The sequence below is a fragment of the Triticum urartu genome, chromosome 5 (genome assembly GCF_003073215.2).
Source record: "Triticum urartu cultivar G1812 chromosome 5, Tu2.1, whole genome shotgun sequence".
NCBI lineage: Eukaryota > Viridiplantae > Streptophyta > Magnoliopsida > Poales > Poaceae > Triticum > Triticum urartu.
The window spans coordinates 102,091,476-102,108,288 of NC_053026.1; positions in this window are offsets into that span (position 1 = coordinate 102,091,476).

A 16,813-nucleotide genomic window follows, 5' to 3' on the forward strand; every position below is an offset into this window, starting at 1 on the left:
TGTGGTACTTGTCTTGTTGCCCTTCCTCATTTCTTGCCCGGCCCCGGCCATGGACGACTTCATAGTCATCTTCATCACCTTGACACCGATAGCCATCCATGAAACCACGCAAGAGCAGGTGGTCCCGCACCTGCCCGGAATCCGGGTCCGCAATAAGGCTCTTCAGCTTGCATCTTCGACACGGACATCTTATCTCCATCTCGTTCTTTTGAAGCATCTCGGCCTTCGTGGAGCTCAAAAACCTATTCACGATGCCTTCAGTCATCGTGCGGACCATGGTCGCCTGTGGGGTAGAGCAAAACAATATTTTAGAACCAAGAAAAAATTTGGCATGACCTTCCCTAAAAATAGGACCAAAAAGAATGCATAGTGCCAGTATTCTCGCCGAAACGGAAATGAATCAAAACATTCCGGCAAAATATTGGCAACTATCGCATTTCAAATACCGGTACCTTCAAACACAAACATATATGCAACACCACAAACACATGCAACACCACAAACATACATAGATCTAGCTAGGCCACAAAAAGTGCATGTGCACATTGTTGGAGCGAGCTAGGGAGAAAAAAAGTAGATCTACATCATGAAGATAGCTTTCCCCTTACTTACCTATCAAAAAAAGGTAATTTCACCACTTAATTTTGATGAATCTATGGTGGAAATGAGGTGAGGAGGAGGAGGCAGCCGAAAGCTTGGAGAAGGAGGTGGAGGGAATGAAGTGGGGAAAGTGAGTGGGTAGGTGTGGGGCTGTCCAAAATATCTTGTTGGGGTCCCAGGATACTAATGGCGCACCACAAGGAAATGCGCCATTAGTAACCCTGGTTACTAATGGCGCACCTGCAGGTGGTGCGCCATTAGAAGTTTTGCAAAAAAGTAAAAAATATAAATATATATACTAATGGCGGACCGTGTAATAGTGCGCCATTACTAGTTTAAACTAGTAATGGCGCACTGTGAAACGGTGCGCCATTAGTAGTTTTGCAAAAAAAAAATAATAAGAAAAAAATTACAGTAATGGCGCACTCTCTGCCTGGTGCACCATTACTAGTTAGAACTAGTAATGGCGCATTGTCGACCTGATGTGCCATTAGTATGTATGGAAAAATGGAAAAAAAATTAATACTAGTGGCGCACCCTGTTTCTGGTGAGCCATTAGTGTCTTCCACACTAATGGTGCATCACCAACAGGTGCGCCATTAGTATATAGTAGTGGCGCACTACTTCCCTTGTGTGCCATTAGTATCAATCCTATCTATAGCCCTTTTCCTAGTAGTGGGCCTGGCGCCCTGAGTCGTCATGGCTCGCGTCATGGGCACCTCGCGAGGTACCCCGCCTTGATCTCTCTGCCTCCTCGTGAGCCAGCCTGACGAGGCCGTGCCTGAGGAAGCTCTGTGTCATCCGCCCCGCGAGGCTTGGCCCCTCGCGAGGGTCTTGAGTTTGTGTTGGTGAAAATGGGCCGTGTTGGGCCCCCCTTTGAGCCACGCCGCAGGCCGCGGGCAGGCAAGTCTGGGGACCCCCGTTCCCAGAACACCGACAGATTCAAATATTATCCATAGATAGACTTGATCATAAACCCACAATTCATTGGTCTCAACAAACACACCACAAAAAGAATATTACATCGAATAGATCTCCACAAGAGAGGGGGAGAACTTTGTATTGAGATTCAAAGAGAGAGAAGAAGCCATCTAGCTACTAACTATGGACCCGAAGGTCTGAGGTAAACTACTCACACTTCATCAGAGAGGCTATGATGATGTAGAAGCCCTCCGTGATGACGTCCCTCTTCCGGCGGAGCTCCGAAACAGGCCCCAAGATGGGATCTCGTTGATACAGAAAGTTGCGGCGGTGGAATTAGGTTTTTGGCTCCTGTTCTGATCGTTTGGGGGTACGTGTGTATATATAGGAGGAAGAAGTACGCCGAAGGAGCAATGAGGGGCCCACGAGGCAGGGGGCACGCCCTAGGGGGGCCGCCCCCCTCCCTCGTGACCGCCTCTTTTGTTCCTTGGAGCAGGGTCCAAGTCTCCTGGATCACGTTCGGTGAGAAAATCACATTCCCGAAGATTTTATTCAATTTGGACTTCGTTTGATATTCCGTTTCTTCGAAACACTGAAATAGGCAAAAAATAGCAATTCTGGGCTGGGCCTCCGGTTAATAGGTTAGTCCCAAAAATAATATAAAAGTGGAAAATAAAGCCCAATATAGTCCAAAACAATAGATAATATAGCATGGAGCAATCAAAAATTATAGATACGTTGGAGACGTATCAAGGTGACCAACCAAGAGGCAACGCGCGGGGCGGCAGAGTGGTGATGAGGTGACCAACCGAGTGGCGACGTGCGGGGCGGCCGAGTGGTGATGAGGAGACTAACATTGTGGAGACGCGCGGGGCGGCCGAGTGGTGATGAGGTGACCAACTGAGTGGCGACACGCGAGGCGTCCGACTTGTGACGAGGTGATAAACCGAGAGGCGACGCGCGGGTCGGCCGTGTGGTGATGAGGTGACCAACCGAGAAGCAACGCGCAGGGCAGCCGAGTGGTGATGAAGTGACCAACCGAGTGGGGACGCGCGGGGCGGCCGAGTGGTGATGAGGTGACCAACCGAGTGGCGATGCGCGGGACAGCCGAGTGGTGATGAGGTGACCAACTGAATGGCGACGCGTGGGGCATCCGAGTGAATTAGAAACGTCCCACGGAGCGATGAGGCGTGGGGCTTCCGAGTGAACTAGACGCGTCCCATGGAGTGACGAGGCGTGGGGCGTCCAAGTGAAGTAGACGCGTCCCGCGGAATGGCGAGGCGCAAGGCGTCCGAGTGAAGTAGACGCATCCAGCGGAGTGGCGACGTGCGGGGGCGTCCGAGTGAAGTAGACGCGTCCCGCAGGGCAATGAGGCGCGGAGTGTCCGAGTCAAGTAGACATGTCCCACGGAGTGACAAGGCGCGGTGCGTCCGAGTGAAGTAGACGCGTCCCGCGGAGTGACGACGCACGGGGCGTCCGAGTAAAGTAGACGCGTCCTGCGGAGTGATGAGGGGCGGGGCTTGTGCGTGAAATAACGTGTCCCGCGGGGTGTCCGAGTGAAGTAGACGCGTCCCGTGAAGTGATGAGACGCGGGGCGTTCAAGTGAAATAGACGTGTCCCGCGGAGTGACGAGGCGTAGGACGTCCGAGTGAAGTAAGTTGACGAAGATGTGCCCAGTCATGCAGCTAACATGCGGGGCGACCGAGTTGAGCATGTTGTCGAGGAGGCGTTCGACCGAGTGGGAACACACAAATGATCAAGTGCCTGCACATTAGTGGCCTGAACGTGTCCAAGAAAACAAGGTGTACCTGAGTGTTGCATCTGTCTGAGTGTAGACTTGTGCTTGTCTGAGCATATCAGAGTACCGATTCGGAGTAGCGGAGTGGCTGGGCCGACTTGAAGTCAATGCAAGCTGCATTTGCGCTGGAGGCTGCAGAAAAAATGGATCAATGCACCTTGTTTGAATGACTAATTAATGAGGCAGCCAATTAATCCGGCGTTGAAGATTCCTTCACGTCCTTCCGTTTCCCTTTTTCCTGCATGTTAATTGACCGAGGAAACAACCCACATTATGCATGCACTTACGAAGCATTGATTCCTTCAATTCTGAACAGCCAGCAGTTCTGGGTAGAGGTTGTTTCGTATTTCACCACAGCAGCGCACCACCGGCACCGAGACCGTGGCCGACTACCGGCGCCAGAGGAAGCAAGGTTGCGCGCCTATGACGTGTCGGGCATGCGCCTCCCCTGCGGAGGACACCGCTGAGCAGTCGAGAACACTAGGTCGAAGTCAACGACGAGGCGAATGGCACCGGCGGTCATGCATGACAATGAAGAGGCGGACTTCACCAGTGGTCGTGCGTGGGGGCTCAACGACGACATCGCAGACGAGGTCCTCTCGGCTGCACCGAGGTCGGAGATGAGGATGAGGCAGACGGCGCTAGTGGCCGCGCATGATGACGATGCAGGCGGTCATGCGTGACGACGATGAGGTGGATGGCGCAGGTGGCCTCGTGCGGAGGCACAGTCGGCTATGGAGACGACGACGGGGCGAACGACGCTAGTGGCCATGCGTGGAGGCGCAGTTGGTTTCCTGCTTCCACATCGTCAATTCTTGTGTGTGCTTGGAATTTGGATGGATGTATGTTTCTCTTCTGCTTTCGACCATTCAGTGGGAATTAATATGCCGCCAGTGTTTGAAGAAATGACCATCTGCATCATGGCTCGATAAATACCATGCCCCATGGTGGGCGCCAATTGTCGTGGGAACAATTCCAACAATAATAGGGGATAGAGTAAAGGAGCATGACCTATCGAGATGCATATGGGTGACACGGTGGTTTTAGCGAGTTTGGGCCTCTCGCGGTGAAGATAACATCCCTACGTCTCGTGCTCCAGAGAGGCTTTGTTTTATCTAAGTATGTATCTGGAGATTACAATGAGAGAGAGACGAGAATGGATCCCCATGCCAGAGCTAAGTCCTGAGACTAATGGCGAGAGAGTCGAGGGAGAAGAATGAGAACCTGCCAAGTCTAGTGGTGGTGGGTGGCTTATATAGAGTGCGTCACCCCTCACCTACTATGTTACAAAAGAGGGCATGAATGCCATAATGTCACCCCACTACGAAACCTCCACTATGAGAATGATGTTTCGACTGCCTTGTCGACTGTTTGGTCTTCGCATATCTGAGTGATCCATACGACCGAGTGCTTGACTGTCTTCCGAGTGGATGGTACGTTGATATGTACGAGTGGATAGTACGTCTGTATGAGATTTATCTGGACCCACATGCTTTATGATATTTTGACCCTTCGTTGGCCTGCCTATTATGTGTGTCCCCAACACTGTCCTCCTCCGAGGGAACGTTCGCCACATAAGTGACTAGCACCCTTGGTTTTCAACCGAGAGGTCTTGGGTTCGAGTCCTAGGAACCCTCAATTTTGTCCTCCTTCCTTCCTCACAAAAAAATAAAATCAAAGACTTGAGAAGGCATACAGAACAAGCTAGTGTACCAGTAAAGCGATGTTGCTAAGTTTTAGAAAAAAGAGAGACGTGCTTATGTAGCTGGTTCAAATCCAAACCTAGACTATGACTATATATGGTGCTATTCTACTCTGCAAGTAATGAAACTGACATAACCAATGTTCGCTTCTCCTCTTCTCTACTTACTCTGCCTAGCATCAGAAGCTCTGGCCGCAGTAACCATGTCCGCCGGTGGCTCGTCCACCTGCTCTTCAACATGCTACAGCCATATATGCGCCAAGTCACCACACGTAACATCGCAACCCGCTGCCGTTGGTGTGGTGCCACTGCTACAAATCACGCAGAGTGATCCGTTGCGTCTCAACCACAATCCTCAACCCTGGCCGAGTCTTCTATAAATTCCTGAATCATGGGGTAATAATATGTTTAAGTGTTGTTCTGCTGCTTTCATTTGCTGATTTTTTTTAATAGTTTGGTTGATGATCTTCCAATTTGATTCGTGCAGAAATGGGAAGATTTGTGTGATTTGTATTTCTGGGAAGTTGTTGATGTGGGGGAATGCAACTACGCTAGTTATTTGGTTAGTCGAGGAATCCCAATACCAGCAGGTCGGGGTGTTGGACAAGTAACTGAGGGAACGACATAAAAGGAAGATGCAGAGAAAAAGGTTAAAGATGCAGTTCCTTTGATCATGGCCACGCAACAGCTGCTGAACGGCCTTGACAACAATGAGGAGATGAAAGAGCTTGTGAAGATAATGGGCAAAATAGATGTGCTCTGTAGGATGATTATCTCTTTATTTGCAGTGTATGCAGCACTCGCGATGTATTCAGTGGCTATGACTTGAGCACTTTGCTGAAACTAGTAATGAATGAAATCTGTTTAGCAGGATGGGCATAGTGTTGTGACCATCTAATGATTTCTATTAACGGAAATCGGCAGTATCCCCTTTTGCTCATAAATAAATAAATAGCAGAGGCCCTTTTGCTAATAAATAAATAAATTAGTAGAGGCCCTGTCGGGTCAACTTTGTTCTCATTCGAAGACATCGAGCAAATTGCAGTCGAACAGCAAACTATGCCATCAAATACAAGTTTCACAACCAAATATGAGTACAACTAAACAACAATGTCATCATGTTTTAGTCATCATACAATCACCACACAAATCAACATACATAATAAGTGATGTTCTCATAGCAAAATATTAAACAACAACTTCATCAGGTTTCATTTGTCATAGCAAACACAATTTCACATAGTAGATAAAAATGTCTTTTGACAGGCACATACGACAAAAGCAATCTAATCATCATCCGTAGCAGCAGTGTTAACATCTTTGCCATGTGTATCACTCTGAATCGTAATCCCCCCAATGTCATCTTCTTCTTCATCCTCAATGTCCTAGATAGTTGGTTCCTTATTGATCAACTCTCGTATGTCCAAAGCCCGACAGGAAATCTTTTCGCCAACTTCATTGACGTGATGGTTCTCAAAGATATTAGGAACATCTGTCGAATCTTCTACATCAGGAGCAGTGTAAGCATCGTCTTGTTCTGCAACTTCATTAAATGATTTCCTCTTCTCAAACCTTTTCAATACTCTCTAGTCATCGCTACGTGCAAATGTGTCTTCCAAGAAAAATATTTGTGTTGCTTGATTTTCCAAAATAAAAGGCTCGTAGGTCTAGTACACCACATTGACATTAATGGATTTGAAATAATCATCAGCTCCGGGGTTTGAGATCTTGGAAACAGTTATACCAACGACAGCACAATAGAACTGCACACCGATGAACCTCGAAACTGGAGATATACTGCAACTGAACAATGTCTGTTATGTTAGCATACATTTCAGTTGTCTCTTTATTGTACGTATCTGTGCTCATGATGGCACTTTTTTGTGACTTCCTGCCTTCATCGCGTGCAAGGGTGTTGTAGCACACATCTCCAACAACGCAAGATTCATAATGTCTTACCCGAGTATCATGACCCATTGCTAGTGCGTAAAGGGCATCATTAACTTCCTGCCCATACTCCCGCATCTTCTTAACCTATGGTTAGAAAATAGACAAGATGATCATCTTATGTACTCAATATATTAAAAAAAACTGACATTGCAATTCAAAAGCTTAGGGTTTTTGGATGCACAAGTAGTATCTCTACTTGGTGCAGAATTTTTGGCTAGCAAAGATGGGGGGCAAGCACCACATGTTGAAGGATCTATGACAATATACTTCTATGTGAATATGGACAAACATAAATCATTATGTTGTCTTCCTTGTCCAACGTCAACAATTTTCGCATATAATATTTTGATGGGGGCGCACAATCACAAAAGATTTCCAAGATAGTGTATTTGCATGTGAAAATTCTGTTCCTTCGACTAATCACTCATGAATTGCTTGTATGACCAATATTGTGATTGTCAAGCTTCAAAAGATTTCACTTTCTAAACCCAATATGAAGCTATCACTAGGCATGATATGAACATATAATTTGAGCTTCATTATATTCAATTTATTCAACAATTTACTCATAGGATATAAGTGAAGCACAAGATTAAATGACAAGCTACTCCAAAAAGATATAAGTGAAGATCAAGCAAGTAGTTAAGTAAATAGATAGCTATGCAAGGACTCTCTCGTATTCAAAACTTTCATATCTAAGTATTTTATTAAAACAACAAGCAAAATGAAAATAAAATGACATTTCAAGGATAGCACAACTCATGTGAAGAAGCTAAAACTTAGGCTCAACCGATACTAACCGATAATTGTTGATGAAGAAAGGTGGGATGCTGATACGTCTCCAATGTATCTACCTTTTCTCACGCTTTTCCTCTTGTTTTGAATTTGCGTGATTTGAATGAAACTAACCCTGAACTGACGTTATTTTCAGCAGAACTACCATGGTGTTGTTTTTGTGCAGAAATAAAAGTTCTCGAAATGGAATGAACTTTGCGAGGATTTTTTATATCAATAATAAGAATTTCTCGAGCCAAGACCCACCAGAGAGCGGCCCCTGCGTGGGCGCGCCCCCTCTCCTGGCGCGCCCAGGTGGGTTGTAACACCTTGTGTCCCCGCTGACGACCCCCTGATACTATAAATTCACATATTTCCAAAAAAAATCAAAGAGAAAGAATTATCACGATCCGTGAGACGGAGCCGCTGCCAAGCCTTGTTCTTCCTCGGGAGGGCAGATCTGGAGTCCGTTTGGGGCTCTAGAGAGGGGGATCTTCGTTCTTTGTCATTAGCAGGCTCGCTGGTCGGTGCAGAGTTGGATCAGATTCATCATGTAATCGAGTTAGTTTTCTTAGGGCTTGATCCCTAGTATCCACTATGTTCTTAGATTGATGTTCCTATGACTTTGCTATGCTTAATGCTTTTCACTTTGGGCCAGGGTGCCATGATTTCAGATCTGAACCGTTTATGTTATCATCATTATATCCATGTTATAGATCTGATCTTGTAAGTTATAGTCACCTACTACGTGTTATGATCAGGCAACCCAGGAGTGACAACAACCAGGCCCACTCCCGGTGATGACCGTAGTTTGAGGAGTTCATGTATTCACTATGTGTTAATGTTTTGTTCCGCTTCTCTATTAAAAGGAGGGCTTAATATCCCTTAGTTTCCAATATGGACCCCGCTGCCACAGGAGGGTAGGACAAAAGATGTCATGCAAGTTCTTTTAATAAAGCACGTATGACTATTTATGGAATACATGCTTGCATTATATCGATGAACTGGAGCTAGTGCCGTATCACCCTAGGTTATATCCGTCTCAAGATGAATATCATCCAACAAGTCACCGATCCAATGCCTACAAATTTATCCTTATTGATCTTGCTGCATTACTATTGCTATCATCACTGTTACACTTGCTACAAACTACTATTATCACTATTACTGTTATCATTGCTACTGTCACTATTATCAAAACTATCAAACTACTTTGCTACTGATCACTTTGCTGCAGATAATTAATCTCCAGGTGTGGTTGAATTGACAACTCATCTGCTAATACCTTCAAATATTCTTTGGCTCCCCTTGTGTCGAATCTATAAATTTGGGTTGAATACTCTACCCTCGAACTATTGCGATCCCCTATACTTGTGGGTTATCAAGACCTTTTTCTGGCGCTGTTGCTGGGGACCACAACTATATTTGTTGAGTCACTTGGGATTATTATCATATTATTACTATGAAGAATCTGAAGGATCCTAAGACTAAGATATTTCCCTCAAGGACGAGCGGAGGTAAATAATTGCCATCCAGTTCTGCTCTAGATTCACCTTCTGTTATGAATAAACTTGCAACACAACCACATGCTATTAATTCTGATATGTCGAAAGTTATTGGTGATGCTACTTCTACTATGAATGATGCTTATGATGATGCTAGGACCTTGATTGATAATGATGATGTGCCACTTGGTGAATTTCTTGATAAAAAAATTGCTATAGTTATACAACACGATATTGTTGAATCTGATGATGAGCATGAAACTGAAACTCCTGAAACACCTGCTAGAACTATCCTTCCTAGATATGAATTGCCTAAGGTACCGGATGGTTATGTTATGAGTGAAGAAGCAACTAAAGATATTCTTGCTTGCAATGATAGAGACGATCTAGAGAAATTATTACACAAGTATAATGAAAATTCTTTGAATGCTAGAATGAAGTGTGATCCTAAGTTTGCTACTTCACCTATCTTTATTGATGACAAGGATTATGAATTCTCTGCCGACCCAAAGTTAATTACTCTGGTTGAATCTGATCCTTTCCATGGTTATGAAACTAAAACTGTTGTGGCACATCTTACTAAGTTGGATGACATAGCCACCCTTTTTGCTCATGATGATAAAACTCACTATTACTTTATTCTCAAATTATTTCCTTTCTCATTAAAGGGTGATGCTAAAGCTTGGTACCATACTCTTGCTCATGGTTGTGTGCGTAGTCCCCAAGATATGATTTATTACTTCTCTGAAAAATATTTTCCTGCTCATCTGAAACAAGCTTCCTTATGGGAAATATTTAACTTTGCTCAAACTAAAGAAGAGTCTCACACAAGCTTGGGCGTGGCTTTTCCAGTTACTTAATGCTTTTCCTGATCATCCTCTTAAGAAAAATGAAATACTTGATATCTTCTATAATGGACTAACCGATGCTTCTAGGGACTTCCTATATATTTGTGCTGGTTGTGTTTTCAGCGAACGAACTATTGGTCAAGCTGAAGAATTATTGAATAAAATATTGAAAAATTATGATGATTGGACTATTCCTGAACCACCGCCTAAACCCACTCCGAAGAAAAGGGGTATATTATATCTCAGTCCCAAAGATATGCAAGAGGCAAAGAAATCTATGAAGGAAAAAGGTATTAAAGCTGAGGATGTTAAAAAATTACCTCCTATTGAAGAAGTACATGGGCTTAATACACCACTGATGCCTAAGGTGGTAGAGGTAAATTCTCTTATGAAGATGAATGATAATGATAATCCTCACAATATGCATCCTAGTCAATGCCTTTAGGAGTTTGAAAACTACATTAGGAAACAAGATCACTTCAATGCAAATGTTATGAAACAATTGAAATATAGTTCTGATATGATTGCTTGCTTGAGTGACTTGCTATTTAGAATATGAAATGATGTTAGAGGTGTTGGAAAACATGCTTCTATGGTTCAAACTCAGTTAGAACAAGTTGCTAAATCACAAAGAGAATTGCTTGATGAAATGAACCATAATGTGCATGACTTTGCTGTTAGAGTTGCAACTAGAGGAGGTAAAATGACTCAGGAACCATTTTATCTTGAGGGACACCCTAAAATAATTGAACAAGATTCACAAAGAGCTAACACTAGTGCACCTAGTCCTCCTAGAAAGAAAAATAGAAAGAAAAATGATAGGACTTTGCACACTTCTAGTGAACCTAAAATAAAAAACCTCCTAATAATGAAAATCAAATTTCTATGTCTGATGCTGAAACTCAGTCTGGTAATGAACACTCACCTAATGATAATGAAAAAGATAATGATGAGGTTCGTGAAGACGCTCAACCAAATAATAAAGAACCAGATAATGATGCTGAGATAGAACCACCTGTTGATCTTGATAACCCACAACCTAAAAATAAAAGATATGACAAAAGAGACTTCATTGCTAGAAAACACTGTAAAGAAAGAGAACCGTGTATTCAAAAACCTATGCCTTTTCCACCCAAGTCAACTAAAAAGAATGATGATGAAGAATTTGAACGCTTTGCTGAAATGCTGAGGCCAGTCTTTTTGCGTACTCGCTTGACTCATATCTTGAAAATGCCTCCTTATGCAAAGTATATGAAAGACATCATCAATAATAAGAGAAAAATACCTAAAGATGAAATATCCACTATGCTTGCTAATTACACTTTTAAAGATGGAGTACCTAAAAAACTTGGAGATCCGGGAGTACCAACTATACCTTGCTCTATCAAAAAGAATTATGTGAAAACTGCTTTGTGTGATTTAGGAGTTGGTGTTGGTGTTATGCCTTTCTCTTTGTATAAAAGACTTGACTTGAATAAACTCACACCTACTGAAATATCTTTGAAAATGGTTGACAAATAAACTACCATACCTATCGGTATCTGTGAGGATGTGCCCGTTGTTGTTGCTAATGTTACTATTTTGACAGACTTTGTTATACTTGAGATGCCCGAGGACGACAACATGTCGATTATCCTTGGAAGACCCTTCTTCAATACTGCAGGGACTGTTATTGATTGTAATAAAAGCAAGATCACTTTTCATATTAATAGAAATGAGCATATGGTGGACTTTTCGAAGAAACAATTCCAAGTGAATGGTATTAATGTTATTGAAAAATCTCCGACAATCATTATTGGAAGTTTTCAAATACCTCTACCTACTGTCAAAAAGAAATATGAAATACTTATTGTTGGGGAAATGCATATCCCCATTGAGGTAACCTAGTGATTTACGAAAGTTCTTCGGTTTCATGCTAATTGAAAGTGGTTGTTAATAAGACTTGATCAACCTTATTAATGGATCATTTTTGAACGGTATGAAGTTGGTGTATTTAGTTGTAACATCCCAAATTTTCAATTTGGAATGTTATACACTAGATCATCATTGCATATCATATTTATTGCATTTTGGTTGATCCTAGAAATTTCACGCAACTCAAGGACCCTCGGAGAGAGTTGGGGATTTCGTTATTTTCTTATTTGAGTTGTCTCAAATTTTGAAAATAGGATCATTTGATTTTATTTAGTTTATCTTCAATTATTTCTATTATAAAAATTATGAGAGAGGGAATAAAATGACTTTCCCAAAATAAATAAATATCGAGGATTTAATAGTAAAATCAAACAAGATTTTATTTTGGTTTTATTTGCTATTTTATTTGAATTAGGGAAAATGCGCGTTTTTCAAATTTGCATTTAGGCCCCAAATAAACGTTCATCTTGTGCGGCTTGATTTTAGAAGCCGGAGAAAATTTATTTCGGGATTTTTGGAGTCTGTTTAGTATTCCTTTTGTTTTTTCTGGGCATAACTATTTAAAAAAAACGCAACCGACCTAATGGGCCGTGTCCAACCCGGACACTTGGCCCGGCCGGCTTTATTAGCCGGGGAGGCCCAGCCGGACCCCCCCTCGTCGCGCGCTGCCCCGCTGCCGCCGCCCGCGCCGCCGCCGCCGTTCGCCGCTCGCAGGAGGTAGACCTCGCCGCCGCCGGTTTTTCTCGAAAAACCGTTCAGTTTTCCAACGGTTTTGTTCGTTTTTTTTGTTTCAGTTTTTTTAAATAGATCGGTTTTCCGGTTTATTTAATTAGCGAGCGTTCGTCCGTTCGTTTGTTTTAACGAACGTTTGTCGTTTTTCTTTTCTCAGATTAAATCCGTGATTTTTCTGATCGTGATTTCTGATCCGATTTTCGTTTTAGTCTAACTTTTCGCTTGTTTACCGGAATCAGGCGATTCAAGCGCCTGGGGTTTCGTCTCGAAACCCTCTTTTCGTTTAACCAACTCAAACAAGTTTTGCCACTGTAAAAATTGCCTTAGATCCAGAATAGTAAACGGAGCCTGTTTCTTTTGTCGTTTGTCTTTCGTTGCTTCGTTCGATTTGATTCTTTTTGCCAACTGGAGTTCTTAAGTTGAATTTTCTGGTTAGATCTCTTATTGGAGTTTTACCTATGCATTAGTTGAGTACTTATTGCGTGCTTGTTTGTTTGCGATAGAGTACCTGGAGTGCGCCGCTTGCTACTTTGAATCGCTAGGTTTCCCGGATCATCAGTAAGGCAAGTAACACTTTGATCATGTTTTCCCTCTACCCAGTTTTATTGCATTAGATCAGTCCTCACACATTGCATTATTAGGATCTAATTAAATTGTGGGTTTGGGAAGTAGTTGAGGTAGTACCTATTACCTGTTATTATCAAACCTTTGGGAGTTACTTCTATGTTTGCTTGTTATGCCATGCTATGCTAGTAGACGTGGATTGGGTGAGTGTATCCATGACAGATGTGAGATTGTTAATTAAAGGTTTATCTAAGGTGGCAACTTAAACACACATCTGGGTGGATTGAGGCACCTGGGTATTCAAGCGATTGCCTGTTTTTCTTTTGGACCGCCACCCAGGCTCAAAGGGATCATGAGATTATTCATGCTAGAAACTTTCGTGTGCAGCCACAAGCTATTATGGGCTCTAGCATAGTTGACTAAGTTGTGCGAACTCTTACAGTGGTAGACTAGCAGATGTAGGGGAAAGTAGGTGTAACGGTCTACCCGATCGTAAGGTGCTAGCGCTTTTGAAAGACTATGTCTCAGTCATCCGTCTTCTCAAACACTATGTAGTGCGAGAAACCAAACGGAGGCAATCGAGTCTTATGGGGAAAAGTGCGGAAACCTCTGCAGAGTGTATAAACTAATCATGATTAGCCGTGTCCCCGGTTATGGACAACTTGAGTATCTAGTACCTGGATTATCATGTGAATCTCAACATGTTACTCTAAAATTAATTTTGTTGGGTTTTGTTTAATGATGATGTTTAATTGGGATTGAGAATGATGTCAACCATTCTCAATGTTTAACAACTACCATGATAGTTAAATAAAATTTATTCCTTTGCAGTAGGGAAAAATTGGCTTTACGCAAAACTGTAACCATAGAGCTTTCCACCAGCCAAATATGCATATAGAATAGCCTATTTCATTCCATTACTCTCTATGTGTTACTTTGCCAGCATATTCCATGTGCTGACCCGTTTCGGGCTGCAACGTTAATGTTGCAGACTTTTCAGACGACGATTAAGGTGTTTTTAGGTCGTGGTTCTATACTCAGTGATGCCGTTGGAGTTGATGGACTCACTTATCTTCCAAGCCTTCCGCTGTTATCGTTATTAGATGAACTTAAGCCATATTTACTGTAATAAGTTCTCTTTTGAGACACTCGATGTAATAAGTGTGTGATTGCTACTCTGTTATAAATCCTTCAAGTACTATGTGGTGTCAACATTACTGATCTAGGGATGACACCTGAGCACAGAGATTAGACCGTTTGATGTCTGGTCGCTACAAGATGGTATCAGAGCACACGCTGACTGTAGGACACGACCACTAAGCTAAAGACCTAGATCACTACTCACTCTCTTCTCTTTTCTGACTTCTCATCTTTTCTACTCTTTTAGGATGGCGGATGTAAGGAACAAGTTCACCCAACCGGATGAAGATACACCCTTTGGACGTCACTTGAAGGAAGTCACTAGATACATGAACATAGGAGTACCAAGCTTCACCGGGACCTACAACGCCACTTTACCTGAAGAAGAGCGCTGGATGATTCAAGTTCAAGTTCCAGGAAGGACGTTCATGCCAGTCACTAAGCCCATAGAGTTTTCTTTTGATGCACCAACTTGGAGTCTAGGAAAGAGCATGGCAGCTCACATCGCCATTGGACGTATTGGAGAAGTCTACCGCAATGATCTCAAGGATACTATCTACCAGATTTGCGGGCGCCGAGATGAGCACTGGGAGATGATCAGCACCAGAAAGGATAGATCAGTTGCTGCTTTTATCCAGGAGTTAAACCAACACATTCGATATCAGGAGAACCAGATGTGCGCTGACATGATAGATCTGAAGATGGCGAGGACAAGAATCAAGGAACTGGAGGAAGAACTCAAGGCTACACGTGAAGATTATGAAGAGGAAATCAAAGTATTAGTGGAGAAGAATGACGATCTGATCAAGAAGATCGGAATATTTATGGGAGGACCTACACCAGTAGAAGAAGACGAAGAACCCAAGGAGATTCACCCAGAAGACTACATCATCATCGACGACACCGACTCGGATCCAGACGATAGCGATGATGACTTTGTTGATGAAGCTGGAGCAGATATCATGGAGTCTGCAACTGAAGAATATTTCTAGTAGACCACCATGTAAATATAGTAGTCCGAGCACTTTTGCGATAGTTAGATCGATTGTATGCCCTTGTTTGATTGATTGAATGAAGTGAATTGTTTGCTTTTCCCTCATGTGCATATGGGTAGTGTTTTCTCTTTAGACCCCTCTTTATTCTTAAATCTCATCTTTTCTAAACCCTCAGATGCCTCTGAGACGTGACCCCAGATTTACCTTCCCACCGGAGTTCACTCAGTTGATCCCGCAGCAGAACACTTTGATGCAGTTGCTAGTCCATAATCAGAATCAGGGGAACAACAACAACAACCCACCACCACCACCACCACCTGTTGATCACTTAGCCCGTTTTCTTATGCTGAATCCGCCGGTGTTTTCCAGTAGCATCAAGCCGATAGTAGAAGATGATTGGCTCCGCAAGACAGCTAGAGAGTTGACCACAGCAGGATGCACGGATGCGGAAATGGTGAAGTTTGCCGCACATCAGCTTGAAGGACCCACAGCATCATGGTGGGAGAATTTCACAGCCACTTTCCCTATCGACACTATCACATGGGACCAGTTTCAGCAGGCTTTTCGAACTGCCCATGTTTCAGTTGGAGCTATGGCCATGAAGAAGCGAGAGTTTCGCAACTTGCGCCAAGGAGGACGGACAGTTGGCCGATATGTGGAGGACTTTAGTAAATTAGCACGTTATGCCCAAGATGACGTTGCTACGGATGCAGTTAAGCAGGAGAAGTTTCTGGAAGGACTGAATGATGAGTTGAGCATGCAGTTGATGGTAGCAACCTTCAACAACTACCAGGAGTTGGTAGATCGTGCTCTCATGATTGAAGGGAAGCAGCAGCAAATTGGGAATCACAAGAGGAAGTATGGACAAGGGAAGTACACTTCAGGAGCTCAGCAGAAGCCACGTTTTACCCCTAAACCGGGAGGATATTTTCAGCATACCCACGAAGGAGGTAGCTCGCACAATCACAATGGCACCAAGAATGGAAATGGGAATGGAGGAAGCAACGGCCAGAACCGCACCAACAAATCGACCCCAGCCAAGAGAGACATGAGCCAAGTCACTTGCTTTAAGTGCCAGAAGACCGGACATTATGCCAATGAATGTCCTGAGTCACAGAATGGTAATGGCAATGGAAGCTCTGGGAAGAACCGAACCCTTTCGACAGGGGACAGGTGAACCACGTTAACGTGGAGTAGGTTGAAGAGCAGCCAGATGCAGTAATAGGTAATGTCGGCGTTCTGGGAACGGGGGTCCCCAGACTTGCCTGCCTGCGGCCTGCGGCGTGGCTCAAAGGGGGGGCCAGCACGGCCCATCTTCATCAACACAAACCCAAGACCCTCGCGAGGGGCCAAGCCTCGCGGGGCGGACG